Here is a 16,867-nt window from a genome sequence, read left to right on the forward strand (position 1 = left end):
ACTAAGATGTTAATTCAGACTTGTATTTGATACAAGTTTAGTACAACGGTGATGATATAAATTGTGAATCAACTTCCTCGCATGTTCAAATTAATCGTTTACTGAATACAACTATACTCAGGTTACACATTAGAGTTTTTATTTTCAATTTCTACTCCGACTAAGGCCGGATTGCTCTTTTTTAACTTCCCGCTAAGAAAATTGTAAATTTTCAAAAATTCGGGAAGTTATTGGTTTCGGTCCGATTTATGAAAATCGAATTTCCATCAGATGTCGACGTTTTGAGGTCCTAGGAAGCTATTCTGACTAATTTTAAGATGACGTCCGAGTGTATGTATGTATGTATGTACGTACGTATGTAAATACCTGTATCTTTTGAACGGATGAACCGATTTTGAACTTTAAGGTCTCATTCGACGCGGATTGTCAATATCTTGAAGCCGAGAGAAAATTGAGCTTGATCGGTAGGGCTCGTTCAGAGATATTCCAAAAATAAAGTTTTTTCAAAAATGTTTTTTCTGGATAACTTTTCATGTGCTCGATGGATTAATTTTAAAATGGACTGGGCTCTAGAGATTTATAAGCCGCGTCGAATGCTACCTCAACCATCAAAATCGGTTCATTCGTTCAAGAGAAACCGTTGTCGAAAGAATTAAAAAAAAAAAATTTTTTTATTTTCCTTGAAATATCTCAAAAACGACTTGATTAATCGAATCCAAAATTTGATCAGCTTTAGAACTTGACAAAACGCGTCGATTGCCGCCTCAACCATCAAAATCGGTTAATTCGTTCGCGAGATATCGTGGGAGAAAGAAATGCTAAAAAATGGTTTTTTACAAAACAATGGCATACAAAAGTATTTGCGAGCTCGAAGAGCTTGAAAATGTATTTACAATAGTGTTTTCGAGCTCAACAAGCTTGAAAACAGCGGGAAGTTTTGGGGCTGGCCCGCAGGGTCAACTGACAGACCGATTTTTAACTTCCCGCTAAGAAAATTGTAAATTTTCAAAAATTCGGGAAGTTATTGGTTTCGGTCCGATTTACGAAAATCGAATTTCCATCAGATGTCGACGTTTCGAGGTCCTAGGAAGCTATCCTGACTAATTTCACGATGATGTCCGAGTGTATGTATGTGTGTACGTACGTACGTACGTACGTATGTATGTATGTAAATATTCATAACTCTTGAACGGATGAACCGATTTTGATCGTTGAGGTGTCATTCGACGCGGCTTGTTAATGTCTTGAGGCCGTAGAAATTTGAACTTAATCGGTAGGGTGCGTTCAGAGATATTTCAAAAATAAAATTTTTTTTTAAAAATGTTTTATTTGGATAACTTCCAATTTGCTCGATGGATTGATTCCAAAATCTAATCAGCTCTAAAACTCTATAAGCCGCGTCGAATGCCACCTCAACCATCAAAATCGGTTTATTCGTTCAAGAGAAACCGTTGACGAAAGAATTCAAAAAAAATTTTTTCCTTGGTTTTTTTGAAATTTCTCAAAAACGGCTGAATAAATCAATTTCAAAATTCGACCAGCTTTAGAACTTGATAAAACGCGTCGATTGCCACCTCAACCATCAAAATCGGTTAATTCGTTCGCGAGATATCGTGGAAGAAAGAAATGCTAAAAAATGGTTTTTTACAAAACAATGGCATACAAAAGTATTTGCGAGCTCGAAGAGCTCGAAAATATATTCACAATAATGTTTTCGAGCTCAGCGAGCTCGAAAACAGCGGGAAGTTTTGGGGCTGGCCCGCAGGGTCAACTGACAGACCAATTTTTTTTCTCGGAACCTACTATTAAATAGTTGCAGGTAGGTGAAATAAGATACCTGTTGAGAAACGAGCTCTTAATATCAATATTTAAATAATGTAACTTTTAAATTGATGGTCCTCAGGGAGCTACGGCTCTAGGATCAAATAACAATTATTTATCTATCTATCTATCTATCTATTTAGAGGTCGCTCATCACAATGTTCTATTTCCCATTTAAATAACATAGAATAAAAAAATTTTGAGGTTGGAATTTTTATACCTCGGCCATGGCTTATTGTACAGATAAGCTCAGGATATAATATCGGACTCTTAAAATAAATCAGTAAACTTTTAGTCACTGGTAGAACCAGTGAAATTCCCTGATGGAATCATTAATTTCTCTAGTTGAACTAATGATTGCTAAATTTACCGGTTGAATCAGTGTATTTCACTGGCAAATGAGTGTATTTCATTGGAGAATCAGTGAAATTTTACTGATTCATTTTAAGAGAGTAGGCAATTAAACGCTCTACAAGTAAGTTTCCTATCATTTGTTGATAAATTGATCTGTTCAAAAGTTAATGGAGCTTAAAGTCAAATTTATAGTGAATTTCGAGATCTTCTTACTTTTTCGGTAAAACTATCGCAATATTAGACTTATCACAAAATATCATACGTTTCTTTTTGTAGACAATTTTATTCCTTATAAATTATCTCAAACTAAGGTTATTAAAATTTCGCATTGTTATCTAGTTAATTCCATTTTAATGTCAAGATCTATAAATCGATCAGAACATTTCTTTTTTTTTAAGAGCTTGAAATTTAAATGGAATTAACTAGAAAATATTGCGGAATTTTAAAAACCATTAAAAATAAATGAAATCATTGCAGATCATTACTAGAAATTATGATTTACGGAGAAATTAAATGTACATTACATTCCATAGAATAATACGTGTTTCTAAAAATTACTTTACTGATTGATGAAATGTATATTAGTATCACGGTAATGAATTGTTGATATGCTAGATAAACAAACAAAATTATTGCAATCGAAAGTTTTGATGACACAATTAGCAAGATAAATATGTTAAACACACAAATAAAATATATTTAGTTAAAGTAATGAGTTTTGATTTATTTGAATACAGTATATGTTATTTAATATTCATCCAATACTTCAAAGCTCATTTATATTTCAAGAGAGAAGAAATTAAATGAAGAGATAAAAAAATTTGATAATTTTAATGAATCTGACTGAAAAATGGATTGCGGATTAGAGTAGAGATAAAATATAATTTTATTTATTTAATTATTGGAAAAAAATTTCGAGAATCTATCATACTCAATATTCATTAAAAGCATTTTTTCCATAAATAATAATAATAATAATATTTCTTAACTATATCGAGCTCATAGAATAAATTAAGGTTTGCATTGGAGTTACGAGTACTAAAAAGAGTAGCTTTAACTGGGCAACCAAGAGTTTATGAATAGCAGATCGTTGTTAGTGATATATCGACTTAAACATTCAACTGATTTTTATTTAGTTAGAAAAAAAAAAATATACCGGAAAAATAATCCAAAACAACTGAGTGAAGCAAAACAAAATTTTTTTTTAATTAGTGGGACAAAACGACTATTTCTTACAAAAAAAATCGGTCTATTGAGTAACCCTGCGGGTCAGCCCCAAAACTTCCCGCTGTTTTCAAGCTCGTTGAGCTCGAAAACATTATTGTGAATAGATTTTCGAGCTCTTCGAGCTCGAAAATACTTTTGGATGCCATTGTTTTCTAAAAAAACATTTTTTAGCATTCCTTTCTTCCACGATATCTCGCGAACGAATTAACCGATTTTGATGGTTGAGGCGGGAATCGACGCGTTTTATTAAGTTCTAGAGCTGAGTAGATTTTGAAATCGAATGAGCCAATTTTTTTGTAGATATCCGAAAAAAAACGTTTTTCATTATTTTTTAATCAACGATATCTCGTAATAGAATGGACCGATTAAGACGGCTAAGGCAGCAATCGACGTGTTTTATCAAGTTCTAAAGCTGATCGAATTTTGAAATTGATTTATCTAGCCGTTTTTGAGAAATTTCAAAAAAACCAAAAAAAACAAATTTTTTTGAATTTTTTCTCCAGTCGCACATGTTAAATTCTCGTCACGTGATCGAATTCGACGCTAAAAAGCGGCGTCAAGCGTCAACATAAAAAAGCATCTTTACATAGAAAAGAATATATTAGTTTTGAGTAATCTTGTTCAGTAATTGTAATGTTATTCGATGAAAAAAGCAGATATAAATTTTAAATTTATTGTTCCGTTGACGATATCTCTCGAATTGATTATCTTATTGAGACGTGCTTGGCAGCAATTGGATGCTTGTATCGAGTTCTGGAGCTGATTAGATTTTTTGATTGATCGATTCAATAGTTTCCGAAATATTCACGAAAAACGAAAAAAAAAACGATTTTTTTTCATTTTTTCGAAGACGATATCTCTCGAACGGATTATCTGATTGAGACGTTCTTGGTGGCAATCGAGAGCCTTTATCGAGTTCTAGAGCTTATTAGATTTTGAAATTGATCGATCAGACAGTTTTCACAATATCCAAAAAAAAACGAAAAAATTAAATTTTTTTTTTTTTTTGTATTTCTTGAATATCTCAGAGTTCATTTGACTAAATGGACTGCAATTTTTTTTAAAATCTAAGTTCAGAAGATATCTTTCGAATGCCGCAAGAACTATCTAAATCGGTTCATTTATCAAAAAGATATGACAGGTTTACATTCACACACACACACACACACACACACACACACACACACACACACACACACACACACACACACACACACACACACACACACACACACACACACACACACGCACACACACACACACACACACACACACACACACACACACACACACACACACACACACACACACACACACACACACACACACACACATAAATACACTCGGACATCATTCTAAAAATAGTCAGAATAGCTTCCTAGGTGTGGCTAATAAGTTATAGATCAAATTGAACAGAATATAGTAAAGGGCCGGATAGCTCAACTGGTAGAGCACTCGGCGCGATACCGAATTGGTCTGGGTTCTATTCCCAGTTCGGGCTATCTGTATTTTTCTCAATTTATCTATAGATTGTCTTATTGAGAGGTTTGTATGTTTAGGTTTCCACTATATTTAAATTCCACCACCATTAAAATTTTTTTTTTTTCTAATTCGCCAATATTTTCGAGTCTACTTGATCAAATGATCTGAAATTTTCAGAAAAGTTGATGGACAACAAGCTCTTTCAATTGCTGCCTTAACCATCCAAATCGGTTCATTAATTAAAAAGTTATAGACCGGTCACACATACACACACACACACACACACACACACACACACACACACACACACACACACACACACACACACACACACACACACACACACACACATAAACACACTCGGACATCATTCTAAAAATAGTCAGAATAGCTTCCTAGGACCTCAAAACGTCGACATCTGATGAAATTTCGATTTTCGAAAATCGGGGTGAAAACAATAACTTCTCAATTTTACGAAAATCGTCGATTTTCTTAGCAGGAAGTTAAAAAAATCAAATTTTGTAATTTAAGATCTAGCACTTGATCAGAGAACTAGTACACAAACACTCATACATTCAAAACCCAATTTGAAATCAATAAAAATCAATAAAAACCCGAAATTTTCCCAAATATAAATAATATACAAATACATGTAGTGATCGACTTCTAATTCTCTAGTCGGGTAATAGGTCTTTTACCTTATTAAAAATTAAAAATATCTTTTGAAATTACCTACATTGTAACGAGTTTTAAATCCTGTTGAGCCAATCGGAATAGGCCAATTTCAGAGCAATGCGAATCAGCAGGAGGCAAACATTGCTTCTATCCCTAGAGATGAAGACATACTTGATTTCTGCCTGTTGCGATAGTTTCTGATTTCATTTCAGTCTGTCAAAATCGCATTTATTTTTTATAAAGCTCATTTTAACGGACTAACATGACAGTTGACGCATACACTATTGGTCTTAAATTGTCTCATTTTCACTGGTTGCAGGCTTTGAAACTCAAAGCTTCAACGTAGGTTATATGAAAAGTGTAATGTGCAGCGAAAAATGAAACATAATTTCATATTTGACGTAGTGCTAGCCTTTAGCCCTGGCAGTGAACCCGATCCTTGTTTTATATCGCCTTGTCCCATTCTTTGCTACATAATCTACTATTTATTAATTGGTGATACGATGTCTGATGAAATTCATACTATCTAGGAAAAAGTCATCCTTTTCTTTCAAGAGCAAAAAAAAAAAGAAATAAAATTACGCATATGCCATTCTCCCCGCAATCGGAAGCAAAAATTAAAACTTTTAAATGCGGATCTGGGAAAAAATAGTATACACAGAAGTTAGATAGAACGTTCCAATCCGTGTATTTGCCACTCTCACCTTTGGCCCGAGTAGGCAATTGCGCTTGGCTTGGAATGTTCTACATTCCTCCCTTGATGTCAAATATACTATTTCTTCTTTTTGCGGGATGAATAATGCATGAATCATTTTTTTATAATTTGTTTTCTCATGAGAGAAAAATACCAATTTCTCCCTGTTAAACTTTTGATTGATGTAACGACGTTAACGAGGTGACCAGTTACTTTCAAATGTTTGTCCCTTTTTTCGGGGGCCATTTTCTCAACGTTTTGGATACACACACGGTTTGTACATCCTCATTTATTCCCCAGGCGACAACCGTGATCAAAAAATATAATCAAGTAACGACCGAAAGTGGACGTTAACTAGTAGTGAGTTCAAAGAACTCATCCCATTGACATGTAGTGTCTTACCACAACCACCACGAGTTTGCACCTCTGTGGGCCTAACACTCCTTGAATTTAAGGAAATAAAGAGGCTGTGGACAAAGAATGGCCTACTCGTGCCACTACTTCAGGATAAAATGGTAATATGTGGCCTTGCCTTGTTACCCTAAAAAGGGCCCTTTTCATTCAAGTTAAATCTATAAGAAATTTCTTCAAAATAATAAAAACAATATTTTTTGCATCGTAGAAAATCAATCACATTGATTTATGGTATATAGCCTTAAATGATAAATGATTTATTAACTAATAACGATCTTTAATTTCTATCAATTCATTTATAGTAGTTAATCATAGATAACTGATGAAGCAAAAATATATTTTTTTTTAATGTTAAAGGAAACTTTAGAGAGTGCCCAGAACACATATTTTTTTTTTTTTTTTTAAATGATCTCGGAAGTCAGTGGGGGATTTCTATTTAGAGGTTCCTTATCGCAATTTCCACTTTTTTACCTAAAAAGTACGCACAAAAAAAACAACGGATATTCTAGTTCTCATCGCTTGCCAACAACTAGGCTAAATAAATCCTAGATATCCGTTTTGACAGAAAATTTTTGATTTTACGTAAAAGTAACATACTAATTTTGCGTACGTCACACTATTTCAATAATATTTGGCTTTAAATATTTATTAACATGAAACTATGTATATTTTTTTTTACTTGTATCCTCATAAAAATGAATTTATTGAAATTTATTTTTTATAATATTGGAAACAAACTGACATCGCTTTAAGAACAATAAAATATTATCTCAGGAAATGTTATTTCCTCTTTTTGAAAGTTAATTTAAGCTGAAAAAATACTTAGGGGAGCGTAGGGTCGCCCCGAAGAAATAAACCTTCAAAATTATTCGAATTATCCTTATTAGATCAGAAAACGGACATTATCTTATTCTATGGAATCTAGAGATTCAAAGACACATACTTAAAAATGGAAGTATAATAGTATATTGTACAACTAGTGCGGTAAGTTGTCGATTACCCACGAGAGCGAAGTTGAGCGCATGAACGAAGTGAGTGCGCTCATTCGCTCGAGTGGGTAATCGACAACACCGCACGAATTGAACACAGTTTTTTTTATCATTAATGCAATATAAGTGCTATCTCAGTGCTCGCTGTTTTATTCTCCAAGTAGCTGTTTGCCCATTCAACTTTTGCCGCGACATATTTGTGGGTTAAACGATAATCTCTATGCGACAAGAAGTAAATTTGAGTGCGACAAGTAAACTTGTCGCACTCAAATTTACTTGTCGCATGCATATAATCGTTTAACGCACACAAATGTCGTGGAAACAGTTGAATGGGCAAACACCCGCATGGAAAAGCTATATATTGTTAACAGTATAAAAAACAATATATGGTTAATATGTGATAAATATATAGCGGCAAAAATATCTACATTGAAAAATATATGTTTTTTACATATATTGGATTATATATTTATCATAATATATTTACTTGTATATAATGTTTTGTATTTTTCTATATATATTATCTCATATAATGCTCAATATATTCTTATCATATATGGGTAGTATATATATAATTTATAAGTATAATATAATAAACTTGATATATATATCCATATATTTCGACTCATATAATTAGTGGTATATGGTCTCTATATAATTGATTATATATGAAAGAATTTATATGATTAAATACATGATTCGCGGTATATTGGAATTATATTTTTGCAGTATATTAAAACTTATATTTTTCGCTATATATTGAAAATTTTATTTTTTCAATATAATTTTTCAATTTCTACACAATTCCACCAAGAAAAGTAAAATTTATTATTTTTTCTCCTTCTTTTTATTGACCTTATATTCACTGGCAATAACCTAAGAAAAGTAAAAAACGTGCCATATATTTTACGATAAATTGGAAACCATATATTTTGCAATATATTGGAAAACATATATAAAAAATATGAAAAATACTATATATTAATTAATATACTACTTTCAATATAATATATCAATATAAAAAAGATACATTAAAATATATATGTAAAACATACATAAAAAGTCATATATTGATAATATATTCTAGCAATATATTTTTCTTCAATTTATTATCATATATTAATACGGCAAAAATATAAATATTATTTTATATATTGTACAATATATCACATTATAATATTCATATATTCTATCATATATGTTTTCACATATAAAGTTTTTTCATGCGGGCAGCTATTTGACGAACAAAAGAGCATGCTCTAAGATAGCACTTATATTGCATTAATGATAAAAAAGTAAATAGAAATATTTGATGAATTAAAAAAATTTTAAGTTTGACCGGGGTGACCCGACACGTCGGGTCGCCCCGATCACTGTTAATTTCAAATAAAAGAATTAAGAATCTAATGTGATGGTGCTGAAATTTCATCAAATTAAAATTTCATTTGGTCAACTGAAACTTAAGAAGTAAAGAAAAAAATGTAATATTAATAATTAACAACATTTAACTTTTTTCCCGTTTTCCGTACTCGGTTACAAGGCGTCTATAATTTATTCATTTGTTCATTAATATTGTAACAAAAATGTTACGATGTTGTAGAAGAAAATGCCCCTGATGAACAAAAAAATTTTTAGCTTAAACTTTAAAAAAGCTTACCTCAAATAATTAATTGCTTATTAAATAAGATATCGGTTAATATTTTTATTAAACAAACACACGAATTGTCAGTCAAAAAAATAAGTGAATGAATTGACCGTTGTGACCCCAAAACTTTGATCAGTACCACCCCAACTAATTTTTGAGAAAATAAACTGAATTTAAAAAATCTGTCTATTGGTTGACTCTGCGGGCCAGCCCTAAAACACACACACACATACATACAGACACTCGGACATCATTCTGAAAATAGTCAGAATAGCTTCTTAGGACCTCCAAACGTCAACATCTGATGAAAACTCGATTTTCGAAAATCGTACCGAAACCAATAACTTCCCGAATTTTTGAAAATTAAGAACTTTCTTAGCAGGAAGTTAAAAAAAAGGGTTGAAAATTGTACTTTTATAAAAATTAAAATGGATTAAGAAATGTCTGTAAATCATATACATATCAATTATAAGCTCTTTTTTTTCTTGTAAAATATATAAAAAACCTTATGATAATGTCCTTGATTTTTCAATCAAAAGTCGATCAATTTTTTATTTATTAATTATTATTAATAAGTAATTAATTTTTAACGTTAGGGCTCATTAATTACCTCTAATTCAATGAGAGTATAAAATAAAATTAAATTAAAAATCTATTATATGATAGACTTTTTAAAATTTGGGTGACCGGGGCGAGCCCGCGCTCCCCTATAATATCACAATAGATCATTTAGTCTACTTGCCCTACTACGAAACTTTGTGGCGAAAAATTGCCGTAGTCAAATAAAAAATTGAATAAAATAGAGAAAAATCTGGTGAATCTTCCGGTACAATAACCTAGCAAAAAAAGGTCTAATTTTTTGTTCCGTCGAAAACGGAAGTCCTAAAATAATTGTCATCATAATAATGTTTAAAAATTAAATAATTAAATGAGTCCGCATCTAGCGGTGCTCAAATTCATTTTGTCGCCAACTCGGGTCGCACACGAACGCGCGCGCTCAACATAGCGTCGGTTTCGCTGTGCATCTTCGTTGCACTCACGCCTTCAGCGTATCTCTGTCACTCGGGTGTCTAACGTTTCCGTTCCGTCGAAACCACAACCCGGCGTCACCGCGTCTTTTTCGTTAGTTGACCACAAGTCTTCATATCGTACGCACTCGCTATGAACATTCTGTCTATAATTACCAAGCCAATAATTAAATCATTAATAACTGCTTAATTAATTAATCATTGTATTTAATTTTAATCCATCGGTAAAGGATAAGTATTTCCCGATATTATTCATTTATTATTTAGATTTATTTCATTAAATTTAAACCTTCTTTCACAATAACAAGACCGCGAGTTTATTGCATCGCAATAAGAACAAGTCGGGACTTGTTGCGCGTGGGTCTCACCCATTAAAATCTCAGATATTTAGTCGTGTTTTCGTTAATTATTCAATTGCATTGTGTTTGAGATTTAATATTAATATCCGTATTAATATTAAATAATAATAACTTCAATAATATTGAATATTTAATAATTATTCATTTGTACTAATTCCAGTCAAGTTACCGGGTTTATTCGCTTTCGTCTTGAACATTAATTTACTTGTGCAGTGATTAAAATATTAATAATTATCAATTGTATTTAATAATCATAACCCGATGAAAAAAGATTTTGTCTAATCATATATGATTATATATGTTCATGTATATGATCATATCGGATTAAATATAATCATATATGAAGTTATATACAATCATGCATGATTATATATGGGGTCATATATAATTAGATATGACCCCATACATAATTAGATCTGATCATACCTGGCTGTTATAAGCCCATATATAAGTCTATATATGATCAGATCTGATTATATATGAGTCTATGCATAATTAGATATGATCATACCTGGCTGTTATAACCCCATATATAATCATACATAAGTCTATATATGATCAGATCTATTTATATACAAGTCTATATATAGTTAGATCTAATCATACCTGGCTGTTATAACCCCAGATATAATCATATACAAGCCTATGTATGATTAGATCTGATCAGACATGGCTAATATAAATTCATGTATAGTCGTGCATAACTTTATATATGATTGGATCTGATCAGACATGACTGATATAAACTTATATGTAGTTATATATGTCTATGTATGATTAAATCTGATCAGACTTTATTGAAACCTATAAATATTTAATTATGTATATAGTTCCAATAAAATATATATATATATATATATATATATATATATATATATATATATATATATATATATATATATATATATATATATATGTATATTAAATAATATGACAATTTTTTAATATCAAAGTTATTGAATTTTTATTCTGTCAACTATCAATCGAACCTAAATCCCCAATCCTCAAAAAATGTTCAAAGGTTTTGGCAGCAATTTAAAAGTATAAAGTATCAATTTGATTATTTGAGTTAAGTAATGCCATAGACTTTTCTTAATTATAAGTGTATAACAGACTAGAAGATCAGACAACAATCCATAGATAACCAAAGTTAAGCAGCATCGGCATGGGACATTAATTGGACGGGTAACCTCGTAGTAAAATAGTAGTCATAGGATAATAATTTTTTTTTTTTATTATTCAATTTTAGCCGACATTTATATTGATAAAGACAATAAATCCTAAAGTAAATTACTTAATTAATAATTTACAGATATTCTAAGTGAGATTCTAAAAATGACTATATTCGTTCATGCATGGTTATATATAATCATATCTGTTCATATATAAACAGATCAAGTTATGTATGATCAGACCTGGCCAATTTTTGGATCTGATCATATACAGACAATTATGCATGATCATATATGATTAGGCAAAATCTTTTTTCATCGGGAATCTAAATAAAATTTGGAAAATCCAAAAGTGCACGACTCATAATACTCATTTATTATGAAATAATAAAATAATAATAAAAAAATGGCGGGAAGCACGAATAAATTTAAAATATGTAAAATTTTCTTTCCTTAAATTTTTTTTTTTTTTTTTTTTTTTTTTTTTTTTTTTTTTTAATTATGTTAATATTTTTTTTATAATTATAAAAGAACCTACTCAAAATATCTCGATTAATAACAAAAACAAAAAAAAATATATGTAAACAAAAAAAATTGAACTGAAAAAATTCAGGCTTACCAATTAGCAAAAAAAAACAGCTGTACTAGGATGGTAATTCGCAAGCGCCCCTAGTGGGATAAATGTACGTATAATGTATAGGTATAGATATATCGGCATCCATGTTAATTTTACATCGATATATATAGATATAGTTATACAGCCTTTTTATTCTTTTATTAATTGTAATTAAACGACACTGAGTTATCTAGCCATTAGCACTAGGGGATCTACAAATCTTTCAAAGAATTTAACAAAAAAAAATTTGATTCAATTACTGCATTTTTTCGTAAGTTATTGTGTCTACGGGTTTCATACTTGACGGACAGGAAATTTTTTTAGACTATTTTGATGTTTATTCCGTTTTTATTGAACTAAATAAATTTTTGAAAAGTATGGAACTAATCTCCATTAAATTATCTTCAAAATAGTATGCAACATATTTCAATTCCGTAAACTAACAAGGATATAATAATTGAAATAGTTGCCGAAGTGAGGCGAATTAAATTTTTCGATCGTAAAGCACATCTCAGATGCTTCGCATCATGAGTCGTGCAATACTAAGAGTTTGATATTTGTCCGCGCTTTATCACTATCAACGCGCCTTGCCGTGATCCCATACATCAGATCTAACCTCACGCATACAGGCCTCGTCGCCATCCATAATCTATCAATACAACTTGATTAGATTTCAACTTAACTTCATTCAAACACATAGCCTCTGTCGCAATCAATAATCTATCAATACAAATTGATCGGATTCGAATCTAACTTCATTCAACACATAGCCTCTGTCGCAATCAATAATATATCAATACCAAATTGATTAAACATAATCTAATGTACGTTTCAAGTGCCTAGTCGCACAGTTCAAATCATATAATCGATCTGATCAATCGGTAACATCGCCTCAGCGCACCGAAAGCTTTCAAAACAATCATTCGTTCTACAGTACCACGTACTATCAAATCGTCTCACAGTGGACAATCGAGCTCTCGCTCTCAATATACAGACGTGTATATTTTCTTACAATCAACTCGATCCAAGATCGAATTAAGTACGACGATCCAGCGTCGCGTACTCTCTAACTTATACGACGATCCAACATCGCGTAATCTTTCACTGTATCCGTTCTCACGTATACAGCACATACATACATATTCACTCACACACACATATACATACATCTATACGTTCAATATCTTGTGTCAATTGTTCAACGAGTTACTATCATTATCATATCTTAATTCTCTCAATCTTTCTCATTGTAACTTCTTCAAAGGGTTTTATGCCGTAATTCTTTCCCTCACTTTTTTGGGTCAAAATATACTCTTCATTTTTGATATACCCAAACCACGACTTTCATTAAATAATACCTATTTATCCTATTCATCCTTATAATTACTTAATTTAAATTAGATCATTAATTTAATTTATTTTACAGATAAAATTAGAATTTCAAAATACAAAATAAATAATAAAAAATAAAAGGCAACATTTTCCCGCCAACATTTTTTTTTATATTAACAAAAACGTTTCGCAAGTAAAGCCTTAGTCTACTTTAACGGAATACTGGATAAAGATTTTTCCAATGCAGTTAATTAAATGTACAAAATAAAATAATTCAATCTTTTCTGAATCGTTTGGTCACAAAGTTTATACGAAAATGATAATTATTAATTATAAAAATAATTATTTAATTTAATCAACACAAAAAAATACTAGCCTAACAGCTGCTTTATGTACCGACGTGGTCTGCGCATATCCATAGTGGGGAGAAGTTGCGCGCGTCGCCATGACTTATTTTAATTCCAAGCGCGTGAATTATTTTATTTCAGGCAATTATTTATTTTAATATTATATACTCAATTAATTAATGGAAAAATTTATTACAATGGATGAAATTATTAAAATATAATTTAGTAATATATAAAAAAAAGCTTTTACTTTCACAAAAATTATTACTTTCCTAATCATTTAAAATAGGAATTTTAAATAACTCATGGCAACGCGCGCAACTTTTCCCCACTATGGATATGCGTAGACCACGTCGGTACATAAAGCAGCTGTTAGGCTGGTATTTTTTCGTGTTGATTGAATTAAATAATTATTTTCATAATTAATAATTAACATTTTCGTATAAACTTTGTGACCAAACGATTCAGAAAAGATTGAATTATTTTATTTTGTACATTTAATTAACTGGATGGGGAAAATCTTTATCCAGTATTCCGTTCAAGTAGACTAAAGCTTTACTTGCAAAACGTTTTTGTTAATAACAAAAAAAATTACACCTTTTTTGCTAGGTTTTTGTACCGGAAGATTCACCAGATTTTTCTATATTTTATTCAATTTTTTATTTGACTACGGCAATTTTTCGCCACAAAGTTTCGTAGTAGGGCAAGTAGACTAATTAAAAGTATTTGATGGTTAACCACTCATGTTGAAATTGATAGATTATCATGAAAACTAAACACCCTGTAAAAAAGCAGTGTTTAACTAGACTCATTTCACCATCAGTATGTTGTTAAAATGCGAACTCACGTCGGTGGAGCGGTGTTATTTAGCAGTGTAATTGAACTGGTGTTAAAACGGTGCACATGCTGAGTAATGTAACTCCGATCGAAGTATGAGGAATTGAGTATGTGTTTCAAGGTCTACAAAAAAAAAAAATAATAATAACAATATTTCGTTGAAATAATGAATGTATCGTTAATTGACATAGACACAATTTTACTACCTTTAAAATAAGAAGAGTCACTTTAATTACACTGAACAAATTGCATTAATTCTTGATCACTTATCAAATCAAATATTAAGGAGTAACATAATAATTATTTTTATTAAAACATTAATGTTTTTCATTAAGTGATAACTGATTTAACCTTTAAGCAGTAAGCTTAAAAATTTGCACGCGAACGGGTAATGCCGGGTTGACGGACTGCTATTAAAACGTACACTCCGTTTTTTTTTACTTTTGAGAAGGGGACTATCTATTTTACGATTAAAACTATATCTTCATAAAAAAGATATGATTCAATGATATTATAAACTCTATTTATTTTGAAACTTCACATTAATTAATATTTTAAACTAAACATATTAAAAGAAGTTTTATTGATTTTGAATTTGATTAGCGGTCTATCAGGCCGGAGTTATCGTTTAAAGGTTAAAGATAATAAGTTAATGGTTGATGATTAAATTTTTTTTTCTTGCTGATTTTGTTTGCAAAAAAACTTGAATCATAACAATCTGTTTCCCATATTTTACACAATAACATTAAAATGTTGTGGACAATTATTTTTCAGATATCTCGAGAAATTCGTAAATCTGTCGTGTCTTTTTAAAACAAATTTCCGTTTTTATTATGATAAATTTAAAAAAAATGCTCTACAGTTATATACTCTCTTAAAATGAACCAGTGAATTTCCACTGATTCAACCAGTGAACTTTTAGTCACTGGTTAAACCAGTGAATTTCACTGGTTGAATCAGTAAATGTCGCGCTCATTGGTTTCAACCAGTGAACTAAAAATATGTAAGCGCGCGAGTACAGCAGCATTCTGTACATGAGTATATTTAAGTCTTTTATTGTGTCAATAAGTAAATAATATATATTTATCATCTTCATGTAATATTTCATCTAACTTTTATATAATAATCATAATTATATGACACAATTTTTACAGAGTGTAAAAATACACTAATGCAAAAAATTAAAGGAGCAGAAAAATTTTACAAATCTTTTAGTGATTTTTGGAAGGCTGTAACTTGGTGAAAAATGATCGTATCGAGATTTTAAAAAAAACATTTTACAGCTTGAAATCTCTAGTTTTGGTGCATTTTTTTCAAAATTTTTTAAAAGCTCCGGTTATTGCGCAAACATGAGAAATACCGCGAGACAAAAAATTTTTTAATTTTGATTATGATTAAACAATTAAAGGAACAAAACTTGCTCCTTTAATTGTTTAGCTAAACTTTGATCGATGATTCCCAAAAAACGGTTCGATAGATCAATTTAAAAATTTACAGGGGTCTTGGGGGTACATTAAGCTAAAAAGTCCCTGGCAACATTATTTTTTTTATCGATATTTGCAAAGTAGCGGTTGATTTACTAAAAAACCAAAAAAAGTCATTTATTTGTACTTTCTTCTGATGGATGTTAAAAATGAAAAAATTTTTTTTTTTCAAAAAATGATGACAGGGTCTTATGGGGAATTTATTCAAGTTCTTACCGCCGCCCTTCAACTTTCTGTGCGATCATTGGTACCTGAAATATCGATGATCAAAGCCAAAAGGATCATTTTCTGTTTGAAGGCTGATATCTCTGCGACAAATCGTCCTACGAGGTTAAAAAAAAAAACCAAATGGAAGCTGAATAAATTTGCTAAACGAACTATGCATCCGTTT

The 16,867-nt window shown here is 30.7% G+C and overlaps 1 protein-coding gene and 1 long non-coding RNA gene across 3 annotated transcripts in view; both read right to left on the bottom strand.

Annotated features, from left to right (window-relative positions):
• The window catches only part of LOC130664138 (protein madd-4), a 328,261-nt gene that overhangs the window by 73,055 nt on the left and 238,339 nt on the right, over window positions 1-16,867 (bottom strand). The gene's annotated exons all lie outside the window — the stretch shown is intronic.
• Window positions 12,354-15,933, bottom strand: LOC130664144 (uncharacterized). The gene is made up of 3 exons (XR_008989319.1): window positions 15,199-15,933; window positions 15,003-15,115; window positions 12,354-14,936 (listed from the first exon to the last, which is right to left on the bottom strand). It is a non-coding gene; the product is annotated as an uncharacterized LOC130664144 (long non-coding RNA).

This window comes from Microplitis mediator, chromosome 2, assembly GCF_029852145.1.
Source record: "Microplitis mediator isolate UGA2020A chromosome 2, iyMicMedi2.1, whole genome shotgun sequence".
NCBI classification, from domain to species: Eukaryota; Metazoa; Arthropoda; class Insecta; order Hymenoptera; family Braconidae; genus Microplitis; species Microplitis mediator.